We start from the raw sequence: 22,736 nt of genomic DNA, 5'->3' as shown, positions 1-22,736 counted from the left end.
TGGAGTCCCAGTAGCTCATATTTGCTTTTGTCTCCCTTGCCTCCAGTGACATATCTAGTAAGAAGTTGCTATGGCTGATGTCAAAGACATGTTCTCCTTTAGGATTTTGATGGTTTCCTGTTTCACATTTAGGTCTTTAACCCATTTTGAATTTATTTTTGTGTATGATGTAAGAAAGTGTTCAGTTTCATTCTTCTGCATGTTGCTCCCAACACCATTTGTTGAAGATATTCTTTCCTGCTTTGTTGAAGATTAGTTGACCATAGAGTTGTGGGTTCATTTCTGGGTTCTCTATTCTGTTCTATTGATCTAGGTGTCTTTTTTTGTGTCAGTACCATACTGTCTTGATGACTGCAGTTTTGTAATATAGCTTGAAATCTGGAATCGTGATGCCCCCAGTTTTGTTTTTCTTTTTCAGGATTGGTTTGACTAGTTGGGGTCTTTTGTGGTTCCATACAAATTTTAGGATTGTTCTAGCTCTGTGAAAAATGCTGGTGGTATTTTGATAGGGATTACACATTAAATGTGTAGATTGCTTTGGGTAGCATAGACATTTTGACAATATTTGTTCTTCCAATCCATTGGTATGGAATGTTTTTCCATTTCTTTGTGTCATCTTCAATTTTTTTCATAAGTGTTCTATGGTTTTCAGAGTACAGATCTTTTAATTAGGTTTATTCCTAGGTATCTGATTTTTAGTGCAATTGCAAATGGGATTGATTCCTTGATTTCTTTTCTGCTGCTTTATAATGGTGTAACAGATTTCTGTACATTGTTTTTATATCCTGCAACTTTGCTGAATTCATGTATTAGTTCTAGCAATTTTTTGGTGGAGTCTTTCAGGTTTTCTACATAGAGTATCATGTCATCTACAAATAGTGAAACTTTGACTTCTTCCTTGCTAATTTGGATACCTTTTATTTCTTTTTGTTGTTTGATTGCTGAGGCTTTGACTTCTAGTACTATGTTAAATAACAATGGTGAGAGTGGACATCCTTGTCTTGTTCCTGACCATAGGGGAAAGGCTTTCATTTTTTTCCCCATTGAGGGTGATATTAACTGTGGGTCTTTTGTATATGGTCTTTATGATGTTGATGTGTGTTCCATCTATCCCTACTTTGTTGAGGGTTTTTATCAAGAATGGATACTATATTTTGTCAAATGCTTTTTTTCCATCTGTTGACAGGATTGAATGGTTCTTATCCTTTTATTAATGTGGTATGTCACATTGATTGATTTGCAAATATTGAACCATCCCTGCAGCCCAGGAATAAATCCCACTTGATTGTGGTGAATAATTGTTTTAATGTACTATTGGATTCAACTTCCTAATATTTTATTGAGAATTTTTGCATCCATGTTCACTAGGATACTGGCCTGTAATTCTCCTTTTTAGTGGGGTCTTTGTCTGGTTTTGGGATGAAGGTAATGGTGGCTTCGTAGAGTGAATTTGGAAGTTTTCCTTCTATTTCTATTTTTTGGAACAGTTTGAGAAGAATAGATATTAACTCTTTAAAAAATGTTTGGTAGAATTCTCCTGGGAAGCCACTGGGTCCTGGACTTTTGTTTGTTGGGAGATTTTTTTTTTTTAAAGATTTTATTTATTTATTTGACACAGATAAAGACAGCCAGCGAGAGAGGGAACACAAGCAGGGGGAGTGGGAGAGGAAGAAGCAGGCTCATAGTGGAGGAGCCCGATGTGGGGCTCGATCCCACAACGCCGGGATCACGCCCTGAGCCGAAGGCAGATGCCCAACCGCTGTGCCACCCAGGCGCCCCTGTTGGGAGATTTTTGATTACTGATTCAATTTCTTTGCTGGTAATGGGTCTATTCAAATTTTCTATTTCTTCCTGTAGAACGAATTAATTTTTAATTGATTTTTCTCTGTATCTCTACTGTTCTCTTCCACTGAGTTCCACTCTATAATTTCTCTGTTTTGGGTTTAATATGCACTTTTTTTTTAAAAAAGATTTTATTTATTTATTCCACAGAGATAGAGACAGTCAGCGAGAGAGGGAACACAAGCAGGGGGAGTGGGAGAGGAAGAAGCAGGCTCATAGTGGAAGAGCCTGATGTGGGGCTCAATCCCAGAACGCCGGGATCACGCCCTGAGCCGAAGGCAGACGCTTAACCATTGTGCCACCCAGGCACCCCTAATATGCACTTTTTAAATAGTTTCTTTCTTAGATCATTGATTTTGATAACTTTTTAAATTTTGTAATACAGGAATTTGAAGCTAGAAATCTCCCTCCCCTCTATGTAGTTTTTTTCAGCTGCCTCTTACAAATTTTAGCATGCCATATTTTCTTTATTGGGTCAAAAGTTTTAATTTTTCCTCATGATTTCTTCTTTAACCTATGGATTCTTCAGAAATATGATGCTTGAATATCAGTCATTTTGTAGATTTTTCAAATATCTTTATTACTGATTTCAGGCTTAATTCTTTTGTGCTCAGAGAATATATTCCAAGCCTTTAAATTTATAAGGACTTGTTTTATGGCCCAAAATGTGGTGTTTAATGATGAAATGTTCTACATGCTGCTGAAAAGAGTATGTGTTCTGCTGTTGTTGAATACAGTATTCTTTAAATCTCAAGGTGGTTGACAGAGTTGGTCAACTCTTCTTTATTTTTATTGATTTTATGTCTGCTTGTCCTATCAATAAGAGAAATATGTTGAAATCTCCAACTGTGATTATAGATTTCTCAATTTTTTCCCGGTTCTGTCTGTTTTTGCTTTATGTATTTTAGAACTCTGTTATTAGGTACAACCATATTAGGATTTTTTGTCCCCTTTTTCATTACAAAATTCTTTTTTCCTGGTAATATTCCTTGTTCTGAAGTCTACTTTGTCTCATTTTAAAATTGCCACTTCTGCCTTTTATGATTAGTTTGCATGTTATATGTTTTCCTATATTTATTATTTTTAAAAGATTTTATTTACTTATTTGGCAGAGAGAGAGAGAGCACAAACAGGCAGAGCAGCAGGCAGAGGGAGAGGCAGGCTCTCCATCGAGCAGAGAGGTGGATGTGGGGTTTGATCCCAGGACCCTGGGATTATGACCTGAGCTGAAGGCTGATGCTTAACCAACTGAGTGCCCAGGCGCCCCTCTTTTCCTATGTTTTAAACTATCTATATGTTTATATTTAAAGTGGGTATCTTTTAGACAGTTTATAGTTTGGTCTTATACTTTTATCCAATCTGACAATCTTTGCCTTTTAATTGGACAGTGTTAAGACCAGGAATTAGCTTGGGGCGCCTGGGTGGCGCAGTTGTTGAGCGTCTGCCTTCAGCTCAGGGTGTGATCCTGGGGTCCTGGGATCGAGCCCCACATCAGGCTCCTCTGCTGGGAGCCTGCTTCTTCCTCTCCCACTCCCCCTGCTTGTGTTTCCTCTCTCACTGGCTGTCTCTGTCAAATAAATAAATAAATAAAATCTTAAAAAAAAAAAAAAAAAGACCAGGAATTAGCAAACTGTTCCTGGACTAAATCCAGCCTGCCACCTGTTTTTATAAAGCTTTGTTGGAATACAGTCATCACATTTGTTTACATGTTTGTAGCTGCTTTCTTGCTGCAACTGAATAGTTGAATAGTTATGGCAGAAACCATATGGCCCCCAAAACCTAAAACAGTTACTACCTGGCTTGTTACAGATAAAATTTGCCAATCCCTGGTTTAAATCATTATCATTTAAAGTAATTACCACTGTGGTTGGACTCAATTCTACCATCTTGCCATTTGTTTTCTTTGTTTCATCTGTTTTTTGTTCTTTTTTTAATTTCCAATTGAGACTTTTTTTTTATTCCATTTTATCTCCACCATAGCTTATTAGTTATACCTCTTTTTTTTTTTTTTTTTTTTTGTATTTTCTTTAGGGCTTGCTATCATGGGCATAATATCCATCTTTAACATACCACAGTTTTACTTCAAATAATATACTATTCCACATACAGTTTAAGAACCTAACGGCAGTACGTTTTTATTTCCCCTCTCCCATTCTGTGTGCTAGTTTTGTCATATATTTTACATGTATGTGTTTCCTTTAAGCCGTGAAATTTTACCCTCATGTTTGTTATTTCCCATGTTTTCCACGTCATGGTGTAGATCCAGATTTCTACCTGTTAGTATTTTCATTCTGCTCAAAGAATTTCCTTTAATATTTCTTGCAATGCAGGTATGCCAACAGTGAATTCTCAGCTTTTGTTTGTCTAAAAAACTCTATTTCATCTACACTTTTGAAGGATATTTTCTACTGTGTATAATATTCTAGGTTGACAAATTTTGTCTTCTAACTTGTGTAGTTTCTAATGAAAAGTCAACTATAGTTCTTTGCTCCTTTGGTTGCAAAATATCTAGATGTCTTTTTTCCTCTGACTCCTTTAAAAATTATTTTCTTTATCACTGTGTTTCAGCAACATAGTATGATGTGCCTCTGTGTGTGTGTTCATTTATGTTTCTTCTTTTTGGGGTTTGTTCAGATTCTTGTATCTATGGGGTTTTTATATTTTTCAGTCAAAATATTTTAAAGCTGGACATTATTTCTTGAAAGGTTGTTTCTGTTCACCTTCTTTTTGCTCCTTCTTACAATCCAGTTACACATATGTTGGACTTCTTGGTATTATCCCACAGGTAATTATTGCTGTTTTTGTTTTGTTTTTTCGCTTTTTTTCTTTTTTCCTCTGAGCTTTGTTCTAGATAGTTTCTGTTGCTCTGTTGTTCAAGTTCACTGGACTTTTTTTGCTACAATGTCTAATCGGCTGTAAATTCTATACAGAATGTATGGAAATACTGAGATGTTTTGTTTTCATCTGTTCTATTTTGGTTAAAAAAATCATGTTCATGTTTTCCTGTACATGGATCTTATTTATAGTAACTGTTTCTGACATCTTTGTCTGATGTTTCTATTATCTCTGTTTCTTGCATCTATTTTTATGAATGGATATTTTTCTGGTTTATGGCTCATGTGTATCTCCTTCTCCAGATGTGTAATTCTTGATTAAAAGTTGGATATTCATTTTCTGTTGGCACTCAGAGATTTCTTTATTCTGCTTAGAGTCCCCTTCTGTTTTGCGAAGTACGGGGTTCTAAATGCAAAATTATTTTCCTTCTAATTTAAAGATTTAGACAGTTTTCCTCACATATTTGTAACTGATAAAAGTCTGATTAATCTGATACTTATTCTCTTGTGAGCACACAGCTTTTTCTCTTTTTGAAACACTCAAAATTTTTATGTTCATCTTTCAGGTTCTGAATTCTTCTCTTTTTTTTTTTTTATTTAAGAGAGAGCGAGCAAGAGCACAAGCCTGGGAATAGAGGGAGAGGGGGAGGCAGGCTCCCTGCTGAGGCACCCCATGGTTCTGAATTCTTTCTAAGAGCTTTCTTGTTTGGGGCACCTGGGTGGCTCAGTCATTAAGCCTCTGCCTTCGGCTCAGGTCGTGATCCCAGCGTTCTGGGATTGAGCCCTGCATTGGGCTCCCTGCTCAGTGGGGAGCCTGTTTCTCCCTCTCCCACTCCCCCTGCTTGTGTTCCCTCTCTCGCTGTGTCTCTGTCAAATAAATAAAATCTTAAAAAAAAAAGAACTTTCTTGTTTTACTTATTTTTTGCATTTTTATTTAATACATGATTGAATTGGGGCCCTGGGTGGCTCAGTTGGTTAAGCGTCTGCCTTCAGCTCAGGTCATGATCTCAGGGTCCTGGGATTGAGCCCCGTATAGGGCTCCCTGCTCAGCGGGGAGTCTGCTTATCCCTCTCCCTCTGCCCCTCCCCCAGCTTGTGCTCTCTGTGTCTTCCACTCAAATAAATAAAATCTTTTTTTTTTTTTAAAGATTTTATTTATTTATTTGACAGAGAGAGACAACCAGCGAGAGAGGGAACACAAGCAGGGGGAGTGGGAGAGGAAGAAGCAGGCTCATAGTGGAGGAGCCTGATGTGGGGCTCGATCCCATAACGCCGGGATCACGCCCTGAGCCGAAGGCAGACGCTTAACCGCTGTGCCACCCAGGCGCCCCTCAAATAAATAAAATCTTAATAAATAAATAAATAAATAAAAGAGAGGCACGTGGCTGGCTCAGATGGTTAAGAGTCTGCCTTCGGCTCAGGTCATGATCTCCAGGTCCTGGGATCGAGCCTCATGTCAGGCTCCCAGCTCAGTGGGGAGTCTGCTTCTTCCTCTGCCTCTCCCCCTGCTTGTGCTCTGTCTCTGTCTCAAATGAATAAATAAAAATTCTTTAGAAAATAATTGTGAAAAATAGAACAAAAAGGCTTAGTAAGATTATTTTTAAAATACATTTGATTGAATTTAATAAACCATTGATTGTAATTCCACCATTATTTTATTTACTTATATTAAAAATCACTAAATCACAGGACACTTGAGTGGCTTAGTTAAGCATCTGCCTTTGGCTCAGGTCATGATCCCAGGGTCCTGGAATTGAGTCCTGCACTGGGCTCCTTGCTCAGTGGGGAGCCTGCTTCTCCCTCTGCCTGCCGCTCCCCTTGCTGGTGTGCTTTCTCTGACAAATAAATAAATAAAATCTTAAAAAAAAATCACTAAGTCACTAATTAAACTAGGCTATGTCATTATTTGTGAAACTTTATTTCAGAGATGTTAAAATGCAAAAAAAATGTGCAACTCAAAACTAGAGATAAGTGGTATTTTCCTTCTGACCACATGATAGGTCTGATTTAATCTGAGCATTTCTGTCCATCATTAATTTTGGAAACTTCCTTCTTTTTGTGAAGAACATGGTCTTCTCCCTATTTTTCCTATTAACATTAAAATTATTAGATGAATGTTGTCATTCAGGAGATGTCCATTAGTGAACTTTGGGAGTTCTGCTACTGCCCATAACAAGCACATGTGTGAATGTGTATAGGTGTGTAAATTTCTCTGAGTAAGGCGACATAGTGAATATAGCCTTGAAATAGATTTGTGACCTACCATTCCAAAAAATTAAAAACTGCTGAATGTCAAATTTTTTAAAAAAAGATTTTATTTATTTATTTGACAGAGAGAGAAAGAGCACGAGCAGAGGGAGCAGCAGGCAGAGGGAGAGGGAGAAGCAGGCTCCCCACTGAGCAAGGAGCCTGATGTGGGACTCAGTCCTAGGACCCTGGAATCATGACCTGAGCTGAATGTAGCCTCTTAACCAACTGAACCACCCAGGCATCCCTCAAAAAAAAAAATTTTTTTTTTTAAGATTTTACTATTTAGTTGAGAGAGCGAGCGAGTGAGAGAGAGCATGTGCAGGAGAGAGCACAGAGAGCACAGAGGCAGAGGGAGAAGCCGACTCACTGCTGAGCAGAGGGCCTGATGTAGGGCTCGATCCCAGGGCCCTGGAATCACGACCTGAATCGAAGGCAGACGCTTAGCCACCTGAGCCACCAGGCGCCCCCTGAATGTCAAATTTTATTCTACATTGTTCTATGTCTATATTCCTTTCTGCTGCATTCTGGTGCTGTTTCTCTCTTTATTTTTTTGTGGCCTGATTTACTAGTCTACTGTGTACTTATTGCAATTCAGGCCAGCTACTGAACTTTTGTTTCAGTGAGTGCAAATTGAAATTCTATATAATCTAAGTGATTCCATTTTCTAGATTTGTTAATTCCTTGTATCTATTGAGGATACTATTTAAACTTGTTCTAAAATTCTGGTCTTCTTATTCCTGTAACAATTTAAAAAAATCAGCTTGATTTCTTTGTAGTCTGATTGGAGAAATGAATTTGAAGCTGACCTGTTTTTGTGATATAGGGAACTATCATTGTTATAGGGCATCAGTTACCTTACCAGTTAGTCCTGTGGAGGTGGGTGCTCCCCATTCTTTCTAGGTCATTACCAGCAACTGGCTTGTGAATCACATCTAAGTTCCCACACCAGTGCTTTCTCCTAAAGGCAAACAGTTGTCACTCGGGTCTCCAGGACATGATGTACAGGTTCAGTCCATCTGCTGTTTTTGGCTTAGTACCCTTTCCCCACCCAAATAAACACCAGTGGTTTATTATGTCTTCTTTTCTACTTCCTTTTTTTTAAAGATTTTATTTATTTATTAGAGAGAGAGTGCGCATAAGCAGGGGGAGCAGCAGAGGGAGAGGGAGAAGCAGGCTCCCTGCTGAGCAGGGACACCCCCCCACCCCACCCCACCCTGATCCAGGGCTTGATCCCAGGACCCTGGAATCATGACCTGAGCTGCAGGCAGACGCTTAACTGACTGAGCCACCCAGGCGGCTCCTTTTCTACTTATTTTGACAAACCTTGAGCTTGGAACACCAGGGGTGAGTCACCTTTTGCTGCAGTACTCTTTCCTGTTTTGGCTTGTGGTTTTCTTAGTTTTCTGTTTTCGTATTTATGTTTGTTTGTGTTTTATTTTTTTAAGTTTATTTATTTATGTAAGCAATCTCTACATCCAACATGGGGCTCAAACTCATGACCCCATGATCAAGAGTTGTATGCTCTTCCAGCTGAGCTAGCCAGGCACCCTGTGTTTTAAATACCACATACTTAAAAATCTTTGTCCTACTGAATTGATGTTACACCTTAATATACAGTAGACTTCTGTAAAATGATATCTGCATCTGTTTCTGAACTTTCTATTCTGTTCTATTTGTACTGTGTGTATATTCAACAGTTCTACAATGTTTTCATTATTAAGTCTTCAGACTAAAACACAACACGACATCTGGTATGGTTATTCTTCCACTGTTCTTTTTTATACGCTTCCATGCAGTTCTTGCTTGTTTATTTTTCCATATCAACTTTAAATTTAATATATATAGATCTAGAGGAAAAAACTGGCATTTTCATGGGGGCCCACATAATGAGTTTGTAATGAAATAAGAGAATATATATATGATGCTTTTGAGTGCTCCCATCCAAGAATAGGAGGAAACATTGTTTAAATGTATTTCTGTTATTTAGGAGAGTTTTACTGTGCCCTTCATAAATTTTGCTAATTTCACATTGTTTTTTGCTTTAAAAATAGAAGCTTGGGATGCCTGGGTCATGCAGTTGGTTGTGTCTGACTCTTGGGTTTTGGCTCAGGTTGTGATCTCAGGATCCTGGGATCAAGCCTGGCACCAGGCTCCGTGCGCAGTATGGGATCTGCTTGGGTTTCTTTTTCTTTCTCTCTCAAATAAATAAGTAAATCTTTAAAAAAATGCTTAATTCCAATATGAAACTATTGTTTTTGTATATGAAGGCTAGTGATTTCTGTATATTAATTTTATATCCCCCTACCAAACTGAATTCTCTGGTTGTAGATTCTTACTTGATTTTCTTGAGTTTTGCAGAGATACAATCATTATGTGTAAATTCTGTTAGCTTTTTACCCTCTTTCCCAAATTTTACGTATCTAACTTTCTTCTGTATCAGCTAATAGTAGGATTGGTGATAAGCACATCCTGCCTCCTGCCAGCTTTAACAGGAATGCCTCCAGTGTTTCCTCCTTAGTTCCTGCCTTTTTTTTTAACTTTTCATTTTAATTTGTTAGTTAATATACAGTGTTATATTAGTTCAGCTGTACAAAATAGTGATTCAAGACTTACATACAACATCCGGTGCTTACCACAAGTTCAGTCCTTAATCCCCATCACCTATTTAATCATCTCCTCACCCATATCCCCTCTGGTAACCCTCAGTTTGTTCTCTATAGTTAGTCTGTTTCTTGATTTCTATCTTTCTTTAAACCCTTTGCTTGTTTGTTTTGTTTCTTAAATTACATGTATGAGTGAAATCATGGTATTTGTCTTTCTCTGACTGGCTTATTTCACTTAGCATTATACTTGCTAGATCCATCGATGTTATTGGCAAGATTTCATTTTATTTATGGCTGAACAATATTCCATTGTACATATATATCACATTTTTATCTGTTCATCAATCAATGGACACTTGGGCTGCTTCCATATTTTGGCTATTATAAATGATGCTGTAATAAAAGGTTCCTGGCTTTTAGACTGCAATATATCTATATAACAATTCCTATTTTATGGAATTAAAAAAATCGGGTTTTGAATTTGTCACGTGCTTTTTGAACATTTGTGATTTTTTAGTTAATCATATTAACTATCCTTTCATTTAAAATAAATCCAACTGGGACACACCATTGAATAATGGTCCAAAGTGTTCGTGTCCTAATCCCCAGAACTTCACAGGCAAAGGCACTTTGCAGATGTGATTAAGTTAAGGATCTTGACGTGGGGAAATTATTCTAGGTTATCCAGGTGGGCCTAGTGTAATCATAGAAAGAGGAAGGCAGGAGAGTCAGAGGAGATGTAATGATGGAAACATGGTAGAGAGATTTGAAGATGCTATGCTGCTGGCATTGAAGATGGAGGAAGGGTCATGAGCCAAGAGAAGAAAATAGATTCTTCCCTACAACTTCCAGAAAGAACACAGCCCTGTCAACACCTTGATTTTATCATAGCAAGGTCTATTTTGGATATACCTACTAAATTACCTATTACAATACCTGAATTTTGTATCCTGAATAATTATTGAGCTACTTTGCTAGAAAGTACACTACTGGTTAGCTTTGACTATGAAAAAATAGATTGGAGCACCGGACAAAAAGTTTCACTGAACAAAAAAGAATAGTCATCTTTGGGTAGATGTGTAATACTATGAGTGAATATGAAGTTAAACATCCTATAGCTTTATTGAAATGGGGGCAAAAAAGAGCAGCCACAGGAGGGAATGGTCAACTGTGGTGGAAATATCTTTATATTTAAGGGTAAAGACAATGGAAGACTGCAGTCACCTTTTCTATTTATACATTTAACTGAGCTTGTTTGGATCAACTTCATTTCCATCTGAAAGGAAATTGTTGCAGGAAAACATGTATTTAATCACTATAGGAAAAGGACAAGCAAGTTATAATGGAAGATGTGAGAGGTTATAGGCAATGAGCCATGCATAATAACTATTGCATAATTATGGTAAAGAGTATTTTGTTTTTTTTAAAGATTTTATTTGTTTATTTGACAGAGAGAGACAGCCAGCGAGAGAGGGAACACAAGCAGGGGGAGGGGGAGAGGAAGAAGCAGGCTCCTAGCGGAGGAGCCTAATGTGGGGCTCGATCCCAGAACGCTGGGATCACGCACTGAGCCAAAGGCAGACACTTAATGACTGTGCCACCCAGGTGCCCTGGTAAAGAGTATTTTGATAAGCATCTTCCTCAATGATTTATCTTTGTATTATTTACTTTTATTATTTTTCTTTATTAAATCCAGTGATTCAGTTATTCTATAGTTAAACAATTACTGTATCCTCAGCCCGTTTCTTTCTTTTTTTTTTTTAAAGATTTTATTTTTAAATAATCCCTACACCTAATGTGGGGCTCAAATTTACAATCCCGAGATCAAGAGTTGCATGCTCCACCGACTGAACCAGCCAGCCATCTAGCCCTTGTTTCTTAATAGTGAATAAAGTGGAGTTTGGTTTAGCCATGGTAAGTTTGAGGTTACAGAAATAAAGGAAAATAAACGGAGGGGGTGCCTGGGTGGCTCAGTCAGTTAAACGTCTGACTCCTGATTTTGGCTCAGGTCTTGATCTCAGGGTCTTGAGTTTGGGCCCTGCATTGAGCTCCACACCTGGCATGGAGCCCACATTTAAAAAAAAATGGATTAACAAATTAGAAAAGTAATGAATATGTAATTGAAAACAGTGAAATAAGATCAAAGCACAAGATGTTAGAATACAGAATAATGGACATGGAATTAGGTAGGTTCTGACTGTACAGCCTCTCTGAAGAAATGACTTTTAATCTTGAGAGAATAAGAGGGAGAGACTTTTAATCTTGAAATCTTGAAGAATGAGAGGGAGCCAGTCCTACAAGGAGCTGTATCAGAGGATCACGGGGATGAAACACCATATGGGAAATGATGTTTTCCCAGGGAGAAAACTGCCCATTAAATTTCCCCATCTTGTCATTATGAAAACTTCCAAACACAGATAAGTTGAAAAGGATAATGAACATGCATTTACCATCCAATCCCCACTCAGTTTAAAAGCTAACAGTTTGTCATATTTGTTTTATCTTCCTATAATTTTCTACATAACCATAACATAATCACACCTTCTAAAATATGTCAAGTGATGCATGTTCAAATTTTCCCAGTTGTCCCAAGATTGACTTTAATAGCTATATATTTTTCTTTTTATTTAGCATCAATTCTAGGTTCATAAATTACATTTAGTTGATATGTCTCTTTTAGTCTAGTTTTGTTCTCTACCTTTATTCCTCTTTCCATGATGCTGGCTTTTTCTTCTTAGAGGCCATGCATTTGTCTTGTAGGGTGTTCCGTATTTTGGGTTGTTGTGCTTGTTTCCTAATGTTGTCATTTAACTTATTCTGCCATCTACATTGGAAATTAAGTGTAGAGAGAAGATTGAGTTTGGGTTAAACAATTTTGCAAGAATATTTCACAAATAATGTTAAATATTTTGTGTTGTCATATATTAAGAGGCACATGTTGATACCATGTGGCTAAATTTGATCATATGGTTAAGGTGATGACTGTCAAATTTCTCATTTTAAAGGTCCTTTTTAATCCTTACAATTAGAAAGTAATCTGTGAAGTGATTCTAACCCCTTCTTGGAAATTTATATTTTATTTGTTTGATTTAAAGGGAAGACCAGAGTTGAAATAGGACATCATTCAGATATGAGTGATAATGAGTTGCTATATATCAAAACCTGTAGGAGGTGATCAAAAAGTAATTTTTGGAAAGTCATCTTGTGGGAAATTAGTACTCTTTGATAAATGCGGGAGATGAAAATTTAGGGCCAGAATTTTGATTTGCTTAACAGTCACCATCTAACAACTGATTATTGCCCCACATGATTATACTTATAATCCTAGTTCTAATACAGTGTCTTTCACATAATGGAGAGTTGATAAGCTGTCAAAGCAATCCAAACCTAAGAAACTAGGAAAAGAACAGATTAACCTAAACCCAGCAGAAGGAAACCATTCATACAGTTAGAAGTATGGAGGAAGAATAAAACATTTATTTTCTGTGGAAAAAACACTGATCTAAACTAGACTTATAATTTGATCAATGTAAAGATGAGAAATACAATGGCTTTAATAAGGTGGCATACATATATTTATGGAGAGTTTTAAAATAGCATGGTAATACTATGTATATAAAATATTTTTTTTTTTCAAATTGACTCAAAGTAGAAGTTGGCCTGGTCTAAAAAATGTAGTGGGAAAATGAAAATTTGGTTCAAAATCTCTCTTTTAAAAAAATACTTAAGTAACCAGGTAAAAACTGCAGAGATAATCTGTAAAAGAATTTTACAGGCTAATTCTATGAGGCTAACAGTCTGAAACAATACTGGATGAGGACGGTTTCTAAAAAAAAAAAATCTAGATTTATGAATATGAATACAAATACCTTAAGGAAAACAGTAGCAATGAAACCGAGAATTGAGGAAATAATGATTTGAGAGCTAGAACTTTGCTTATTGGTCACCATTTTAAAATTTATGTAATTTTGGGGCGCCTGGGTGGCACAGTGGTTAGGCGTCTGCCTTCGGCTCAGGGCGTGATCCCGGCGTTATGGGATCGAGCCCCACATCAGGCTCCTCCGCTATGAGCCTGCTTCTTCCTCTCCCACTCCCCCTGCTTGTGTTCCCTCTCTCGCTGGCTGTCTCTCTCTCTGTCAAATAAATAAATAAAAAATCTTTAAAAAAAAAATTTATGTAATTTTATGATTGCACTCTATTTACAGCTTCTTAAGCAAGATGTATCCAAACTCAAGAAGTTTAAAAAAAAAACCCAAAAAACGGAAGGGCATCTAGGTGGCTTGGTCGGTTGAGTGTCTGGCTCTTGGTTTTTGGCCTGGGTCATGATCTTGGGGTTGTAGGAGTGAGCCCCACGAAGGCCTCTGTGCTGGGCGGGGAGTCTGCTTGGGACTCTCTCCCACTTCTTGTCCCTCTGCCTCTCCCCTTGCTCACACACTCTCCCTCTAAAATAAATAAATCTTAAAAAAAAAAGAAAGGAAAAAAGAGAACAAGCCAATACCAGTTAAGATAGAATTAGTATATTCCTCCCTGTGTCTCNNNCTGAATGCAATTAAAATCCTAGAGAGAATGTATGGGCAGCTATTAGAGAAACGTGAAAGTAAATTTTAGTAGACTGGAGAAGGAAACCAGAATTTGGAAGTTTGACTAATCTGGTGGTTAAGTGTTCTGGCCTAGAGCAGAACTGTGCATCAAGCTCAAAGAGAAACCAAGAGAGGCTGTCTCTGGTTAAATGAGGGGGAGAGGAGGATTTTGTGGGGTAATGTGTAAGAAATTTATGTTGTTTTTGTTTTCTTTCTGGTCTCAGCCCAGGCAAACACTAGTCCTGAAAGCTGCAATCCTGTAGTGGGCAGGTGGTGATTGCAGCAGCTACCAGCAAGTACTTAAACCCTGAGGAAGGGGAATCCTACCTTATTAGTGAAAGTCTGTTTTGAATAGAATAGAGGAAATCCCATTACTTTTCTCCTCTTTATTCTCTTACTGTTTGGCATTGGAGGAAGACCTAGCTGTGGGAAGGGCACAGCAGAATAGGAAAACTAAAAGGGGTGCCTGGCTGGCTCAGTCTGTAGAGCATGTGACTCTTGATCTCTGGGTCCTGAGTTCAAGTCCCAGGTGGGCTGTGGAGCCTACTTAATAATAATAATAATAATAAATAAAAAGGAAAACCAAAGCTCTTTAGATCTAACTAGGTCAGGAAGAGGACCTCTGGGAACTAGAGAGTTCTGGGGAGAGAGAGGCGAGGAGGCAACTTAGTCAGGGGTCCCGTGAGGTGTATGGACTTGAGGAGCCCTCTCAAGCTGTACATGTGTAGATCTGACACTAGGCAGCATACCAAAGGCCTTGAGAACTGAATCAGAAGATAGATATCTCATCATCTGAATCTCAGAATGGATAGTGGGTGAAGCACACATTAAGCATAAAAACACTGCAAATCCTTTGAAAACTGAACTGACATTGGAGCCTCAAGGCACAGAAAGTGGTTTGGAACTTGCATGCTGAATGAATGTAAATAAACTGCCTGTTAAAACAAACCAAAATTATCAACTTCCATAGGATTTAAGCTAGGCCAAGAGAATCAAATTATTCAAAATGTCCAAGAAACAAAATGTATGCTACATACAAAGAATGAGGAAAATTTCAACTCACAGTGGGTGGGGGGTGGGGAAGACCCAGCACTGAGGTCACACATGTTAGAATTACCAAAGACTTTCAAACAGCTATGAGAACCATGTTCCAAGAAGTAAAGGTGACCACTCTTGAGAGAATGACTAAACAGAGAAATAGAAGGTATAAAAAAAGAACCAAAAGTAAATTTTAGAACTGAAAAATAATAAAAATTAAAACTTAATGGGCTCAATAACAAAATGGAGAAAACAAAGGAAAGTTAATAAGTGAATTTGAACATACATCAATAAAAATTATCCAAAATAAGAATTCTAAAAAAGATTTTATATATTTATTTTGAGAGAGAGAGAGGGAGAGAGGAAGGGAGTGCTGAGCAGGGAGCCCGACATGGGGCTTGATCCTAGGACTCCAGGATCATGACCTGAGCTGAAGGCAGATGCTTAACTGACTGAGCCACCCAGGCACCCCTCCAATATAAAAGATTAAAAAACTTTAACAGAAACCTCAGGACCTAAGGGACAATACCAAAAAGTTTAACACTTGTGTCGTTTGAATTGTAGAAGGAGAGAAGAAAGTGCAATGAAGAAATGAAATAATGGCCAGAAACCTACCGAATTTGGCAAAAGATATAAACTTACAGATTCAAGAAAGATTATACAGGCATGCCTTGGGATATTGTGGGTTTGGTTCCAGACTACCCCAATAAAGTATATCACAATAAAGAGAGTGAAATGAATTTTTTGGTTTCCCGGTGCATATAAAAGTTATGTTTACACTACATTAGTATGTTAAATGTGCAATAGCACTGTGTAAACTAAATACATACCTTAACTAACACTTTATCACTAAAAAATGCTAATCATCATCTGAGCTTTCAGTGAGTCATAGTCACTGATAACAGATCACTACAACAAATACAATAACAATGAAAATTTTGACGTAAGAATTACCAAAATATAACACACTTTGTGTGTCTACATGAAGTGAGCAAATATTGTCAGAAAATTTTTGGCACCAATAGACTTGTTCAGGACTGACTTGCCACAAACCTTCAATTTGTAAAGAATGCCTGATCTGCAAAGCTCAATAAAATGATGTATGCCTGTAATCCCACAAAAGGATAAACTAAAAAGAAACCTTTGCTGAGACAAACCATAATAAAACTGCTGAAAATCAAAGGAAAAAAATCTTGAAGGCTTCCAATGGAATACTGATACATATAGGAGAACAATACCTTTTATAACAAAATTTCTCATCAGAAAGTATGAATGCTATGGGTAGGTGGAACATTTTTAAAGTACTTTTTAAAAGTACTTTAAGGAAAGCACTGTCAATCTCCTAGTCTTTTCAGTGAAAATACCCAGGGTCATGAGATCAAGCTCTATGCCCTTGGGCTCCACCCTGGCTGGGGAGCCTGTTGAAGATTCTCTCTCTCCCTCTCCCTCTGCTCCTCCCATGCCCGCCCCCTCCCGCCGCCTCCTCCCTCCCCATTTGTGCTCTCTTTCTCTCTCTCTCAAATAAATCTCTTAAAAAAAAGAAAATTAAAAATATATAAAAATAAAGTTTCCAGACAGAAAAATAAATAAAAGGAAAAGCTGACCTATACATTTGAGAAAATATTTTTAAACCATCTACCTGGATAATGGATTAATATATAAAAGACAAGGAATTTATACAACTCAATAGCAAAAAACCTCGAACAGCAAAAATCTCAATAGTAAAAAGTCGGTAAAGGACCTGAATAAATACCTTTCCAAAAAAGACATAGAAATAGCCAACATGTACATGAAAAGGTGCTCAACATCACTAATCATCAGGAAAATGCAAATTAAAATCACTATTAGATATCACCACATACCTGTTAGAACAGTATTATCAAAAAGGCAAGACTTAAGTGTTGGTGATGATATGGAGAAAAGGGATCCCTTGTACATCACTGGTGGGAATGTAAATTGGTACAGCCACTAAGGAAAACAGTATGGAAATTCATCAAAAAAGTAAAAATAGTATTATATGATCCAGAAATTCCATTTCTGGGTATATATCCAAAGGAAATAGAATCAGGATCTCAAAGATGTATCTGCACTGCCATGTTCCTTGCAGCATTACTCAAAGTAGCCAAGATATGGAAACAATCTTAAGTATGCATCTATAGATGAACGGATTAAGAAGATGTGGTATATGTGTACACTCATAAATACAAGTAGTGTTCAGCCATGAGAAAGAAGGAAATCCTGCCATTTGTGACAACATGGATGGACCCTGAGAGCATTATGCAAGTGAAATAAGTCAGAGAAAGACAAATACTGTATGATCTCACTTATATGTGGAATCTAAAAAAGCCAAACTTAGTAACAGAGTGAGAATGGTGGTTGCCAGAGGCTTGGGATGGGAAAAGTGGGGGAGATACTGGTCAAAGGGTACAAAGTGCTAGTTATGAGTAAGTTCTGGGAATCTAATGTACAGCATGGTGACTGTAGTTAATCCTGAATTATGTAATAGACAGTTGCAAAGAAAGTAGATTAACTGTTTTCACCACACCCACAAAAAGGTAATTACATGGAATGATGGAGATGTCAACTAACCCTTTGTGGTAATCATTTCACAATATATACATGTATCAAATAATCACATTGTACACCTTAACTTACCCAATGTTATATGTCAGTTATACCTTGGTAAAGGCAGGGGATATATATGTGTATATATAAAATAAATGCACAAAGCAAAAACTGATAAAATGAAAGAAGTAGATAAAACCAAAATTAATGTGGGAGATTTTAACATTTATCTCTTACCTATTGATAGATCAACAGACAAGAAATCAAGGTACAGAAGAATTCAATGCCATCTAAACAACATCTATAGATGGACAGCAGAGTATGTATTCTTTTCAGTTGCATGTGGAGTGTTCACCAAGATAAACTATATTCTGGGTCATAAACTGAATCTTCATAAATGTAAAAGAATTGAAATCATGCCAAGCATTTTCCTTACCAAAATGGGATTAAATAGAAAAAAAATAGCAAAGATATTTAGCAAGTCCACAAATACTTGAAAATTAAACAACTGACATGTAACCAGTCCAGGAGTCAAACAGGAAGTCTTAAACGAAATTAGAGGATATTTTCAACTGAACAAAAGTTAATGTTAATTAATAAGATGTTAATTTATAAGATACAGCCACAGCAGTACCAAGAGGGAATTTTTTTTAAAGATTTTATTTATTTGTCAGAGAGCATAAGCAGGGGCAGTGGCAGGCAGAGGGAGAAGCCGGCTCCTCGCTGAGCAATGAGCCTGACGCGGGAATCAGTTCCAGGGTCCTGGGATCATAACCTGAGCCGAAGGGAGACACTTAACTAGGCCACCCAGGAGTGTTCCCCAAGAGGGAAATCTTTAGCAACCAAATGGGTTGGTGTCAGAGTAAGTATAATATAGAGTTAAGATCTTCACCACCAGCCAGGCTAACTAGGCCATTCTTTTCTATGGTGAATATGGATGGCAAATGAAGAGCAGTAAAAAGGCATTCTTACCTCTCTCAGCCAGGGAGGTATGAAAAGGAGGCTGGTAGGGTGCCAGAACTCCCACTCACACATAATAGTAAGGAGGACTCCTCCTCCCCCCCACCCCCCACCCCCCCGTTGGTGGAGGCTGAGTGAGAAACTTGTGTTTCTATCTCCCACCTGCCATAACAAGATGGCACACCCCCTTCCCATGTGAGTGGAGTCAGAGAATGCCAGCTTAAACAAGGTTTAAATAAGATTTAGAATCTTAACACACAATGTCCACATTTTAACTGAAAATCCATCATCATAACAAGTACCAGGAGAATCTCAAATTGAGTGAAAAATATTCAAAAGAGTATCGAGATGACAAAGATATTAGAATTATCTCATAAATACATAAAACTTCATAAAAATGCCTGAAACAAATATACTTGAAACAAAAGAAAAAACAAAGTCTCAGCAAAGAAATGTGAAGTCCAGAGAAGAAAATAGATGTAAAAAAGAAACAAAGGAAAATTAACTGAGAAGTATGATAATGGAAATAAACTTAATAGATGTGCTAACAGCATAAATGGAGGAGACAGAGGAAGGAATCAGAACAACAGAAATTACCCAATCTGAATAATCAAAAATAGACTGAGAAAAGAGTGAAAAACAACTCAGGAACCTGTGAGACTATAATACAAGATCTAACATTCCTCACATTGAAGTCCTGAAAGGAAAAAACAACAGGACTGAAAAAGTATTCAAGGAAATAATGACTGATAATTCCCCAATTTGGCAAAAGACCATAAACAGATTCAAGACACTAAGTAACAAGCCTCTCCCCATCCCCGCCCCCAGTCATGTCACATCATAGTCAAACTTCTGAAAACTAAGGACAAGATAAAAATCTTGAAAGTAAGAGAAATACCACCTTACATTTGGAGGGGGAAATTCAAACAAAAGCAGATTTCTCATGAGAAACCATAGAGGCTGGAAGAAGGACATTTTAAAGCACTGAAAGAAAAAATTCCAAATTCCAAATCCTATATCCAGAAAAAAACCCCACAAAACCAAACAAAAATGTGTGTAATCAAGAGTAAAGGGAAACAATATCATCAGTCATTAGGAAAATGCAAGTCAAAACCACAATGAGATACCACTTTACAACCGCTGAGATGGCTCTAACTAAAAAAAAAAAAAAAAAAAAAAAAAAAAAAAAGAAGAAAGAAAGAATAATAATCAGTAGCAAGGATGTGGGGAAACTCTTGTGGTGAAGTTGCTATAGAAAACATTATGGCAGTTCCTCCAAAAAAAAAATATATAATTATCATACAACAATTACGAATGAATTTAAAGTAGGGACTAGAACAGATATTTGTATGCCAAAGTTCATGGCAGCATTATTCATAATAGTTAAAAGGTAGAAGCAAACCAGATATCCATTATTGGATGAATGGAAAAGTAAAATGTCGTGTATACATACAACGAACATGTAATTTGGCCTTTAGTAGGAATTAAGTTCTGACACATGCAACATGGATGAAGCTCAAAGATACTATGCTAGGTGAAAGAAGCCAGACACAAATGGACAAATATATGATTCCATGATATGAGGTACCTGGAACAGTCAAGTTCATAGAGACAGAAAGTAGAATAGTAGTTACCACTGGCTGGGAGGAAGTGGTAATAGGGAGTTAAATGTTTGATGGATACAAAGTTTCAGTTAGGGATGAGGAAATATTGGAGATGGATAATGGTGATGGTTGCAAAACAGTTTGAATGTACTTAATGCCATTGAGCTGCACACTTAAAAATTGTTAAAGTAGTAAATTTTACATTAAGTATATTTTGCCACAATTAAAACATTTAAAAAAACAGCCATCACTGTTGGGCAACCATCTCTATTCATTTCTATTGAGATAGTTGATGGGATCCATGAGTCACATACCTAATCTCTTCAGCTAAAGGTTGTCCAGGCACACCCTCTCTCCAGAGCACGCTTTCTCCTAATCTCAGCATCCTTTGCAGTTTGGATAGGCTGAGAATTCCCCCAAATAATCAAACTTCGGTTTCTTTTTGCATAATAGTTCCTTCCTCAATTTCTCTTTTCTTTCACATTTTACTGTACACCAGGTCCCACCTTCAACATTTTCTTTGGAAATTTCCTCAGCCAAGTATTCAAATTCATCACAAGTTTGCTTTTCACACAACTATAAAACACAATTCAGCCAAGTTTTCTGCCACTGTGTAATACAAATAATCTTTCTACCAGTTTCCAATAATAGTTTTCTCATTTTCTTTTGAGCCCTCACCAGAAACACTGTTAAATGTTAATATTTATAATAACAGTCTGCTCTTGGGGATATATGTATCCTCTAAGAAAATAGCTTTCTCAGTCTTGCTCTTTTTTTCCTGAGCCTACATCTTACCATCCCTAAGCTTAACAGTCTGTTTAAGGCAATCTAGGCTTTTATATCATGTGGCTTAAAATTCTTCCAGCCTCTACCCATTACTGAAACATACCTCCACATTTTTAGGTGTTTGTGCAGAGCCCCATTTTCTGATACCAAAATCTGTGTTAATGTCCCAGAGCTACCATAAAAATCACTACAAATTTGGTGGTTAAAACAACAAGAAAATTGCAGTATATTCATAAAGTGACATAAGATTAAATTGAATGGACTTAATTTTAAATGGAAAAGTTAATTCTAAATTTAAAAAGAAAAATCATACAGAAAACTTCACATCCGCCATTTCCTTGAATTTTTTCAGGGACACTTCAAGTAGGGTAACTTTTTATGGCCAAACACTTGAATAGTATCTTTTTTGCCCATCCCCACTTCGGCCAACTGAGATATATTACATACCAAAGATTTGCATGAGGAGGGCTTACTCCAGGATTGGGAATAAGGGAAATGTAAAATGTGAAATATAGGTTTAGGATATTTGCTGTTTGTCCTAGGACACCAAAGGAGTCTGGGACTGGCCTACCTGTTTTTAAAGTTTTCATTGCAATGAATACAGTAGCAATGTGTCTCTTCTAATAACACCCCATTCCATCCCCTCCTATAAGTGATATGTATTTTGGATATAATTAGTAAATCAGGAGGCAGGATAGCACATGTAGGAATGCTAGATAATTTCTATTTTTATGACAGCCACCGAAATGCATAGGAGAAAAGAAACAAATGAGAGTAGAATATCCAAGAAAAATTGACTCACATTCCCAACATCTTTGGTTGGTTGAGGCTCGAACAGATTTAGTTACACCACACCTCCCACTCACTACATACCCAGGAAAAGGATAGGCTTGCATTGTCAGTTGTGAGTATAATTCTTTTGTTAGTTGCCATTGTTAGCATATAATAGTATTTACTCATATACAAATATGGATTTATTCAAAGGAAACAATTATTAGATTCTTATAGTTATGAATATAGACCCTGTAACTTACCTATTTATTTAATTCTAGTATGTTCAAACTGCTCACACTCAAAAACAAACAAACAAAAAAACCCCACCCCTCAAAAACCCCAAATCCCTCTAAGCATAAATTATTAGTAAAGGCTAAATTCCACAGTGTTCTGTCTGGTCAGACAAGGCATTATATTTTCTATGACCCTCAAGTCTGAATTTTTATCATGTCTGATTTTCCTTATCACCCACTTTTTTTTTTTTTTCCTCTCTCAAATTATCTGCAAGCCCTGGACAAGCATGTTTCCATTTATTATCCACTGGCAATTGCTGTCCCTTTCTTTAAGAGGGCCTCAATTGTGGAGTGGGGAAAGCTTATTTAAATTTCCACTGCATTTTATTATACACAGTAACAATGTATACAGTAAATATATGTTATAATCAATCAGGGGTCTTCATAACACTGTTCAAGGTGCTGCTGAACTTACTATTTTCACAGAAAAGATGCTATAAATGTTACTGTCCTAGCTGATTTCCAATTCTCAAACATCACAGTATTTCCAGTGGTTTTTCTTTCTTTCTTTTTTTTTTTTAAAGATTTTATTTATTTGAGAGGGAGAGAGATAGCGACAGAGATCACAAGCTGGGAGGAGAGAGAGAGGCATGCTCCCTGCTGAGCAG

General features: G+C 37.1%; 1 long non-coding RNA gene across 1 annotated transcript in view; it reads left to right on the top strand.

Annotated features, from left to right (window-relative positions):
• The window catches only part of LOC121103330, a 28,647-nt gene extending 8,813 nt beyond the window's left edge, over positions 1–19,834 (top strand). Inside the window, exon 3 of the long non-coding RNA XR_005835496.1 lies at positions 17,959–19,834. This is a non-coding gene — a long non-coding RNA (uncharacterized LOC121103330). The remainder of the gene's footprint in view (positions 1–17,958) is intronic.
• The last annotated feature ends 2,902 nt before the right edge of the window (positions 19,835–22,736 follow it).

Source organism: Ursus maritimus, unplaced genomic scaffold (genome assembly GCF_017311325.1).
Source record: "Ursus maritimus isolate PB19 unplaced genomic scaffold, ASM1731132v1 scaffold_19, whole genome shotgun sequence".
In the NCBI taxonomy this organism is placed as follows: Eukaryota; Metazoa; Chordata; class Mammalia; order Carnivora; family Ursidae; genus Ursus; species Ursus maritimus.
Note: the sequence above shows the minus strand (reverse complement) of the source record. Positions and strands in the feature narration are given on the sequence as shown.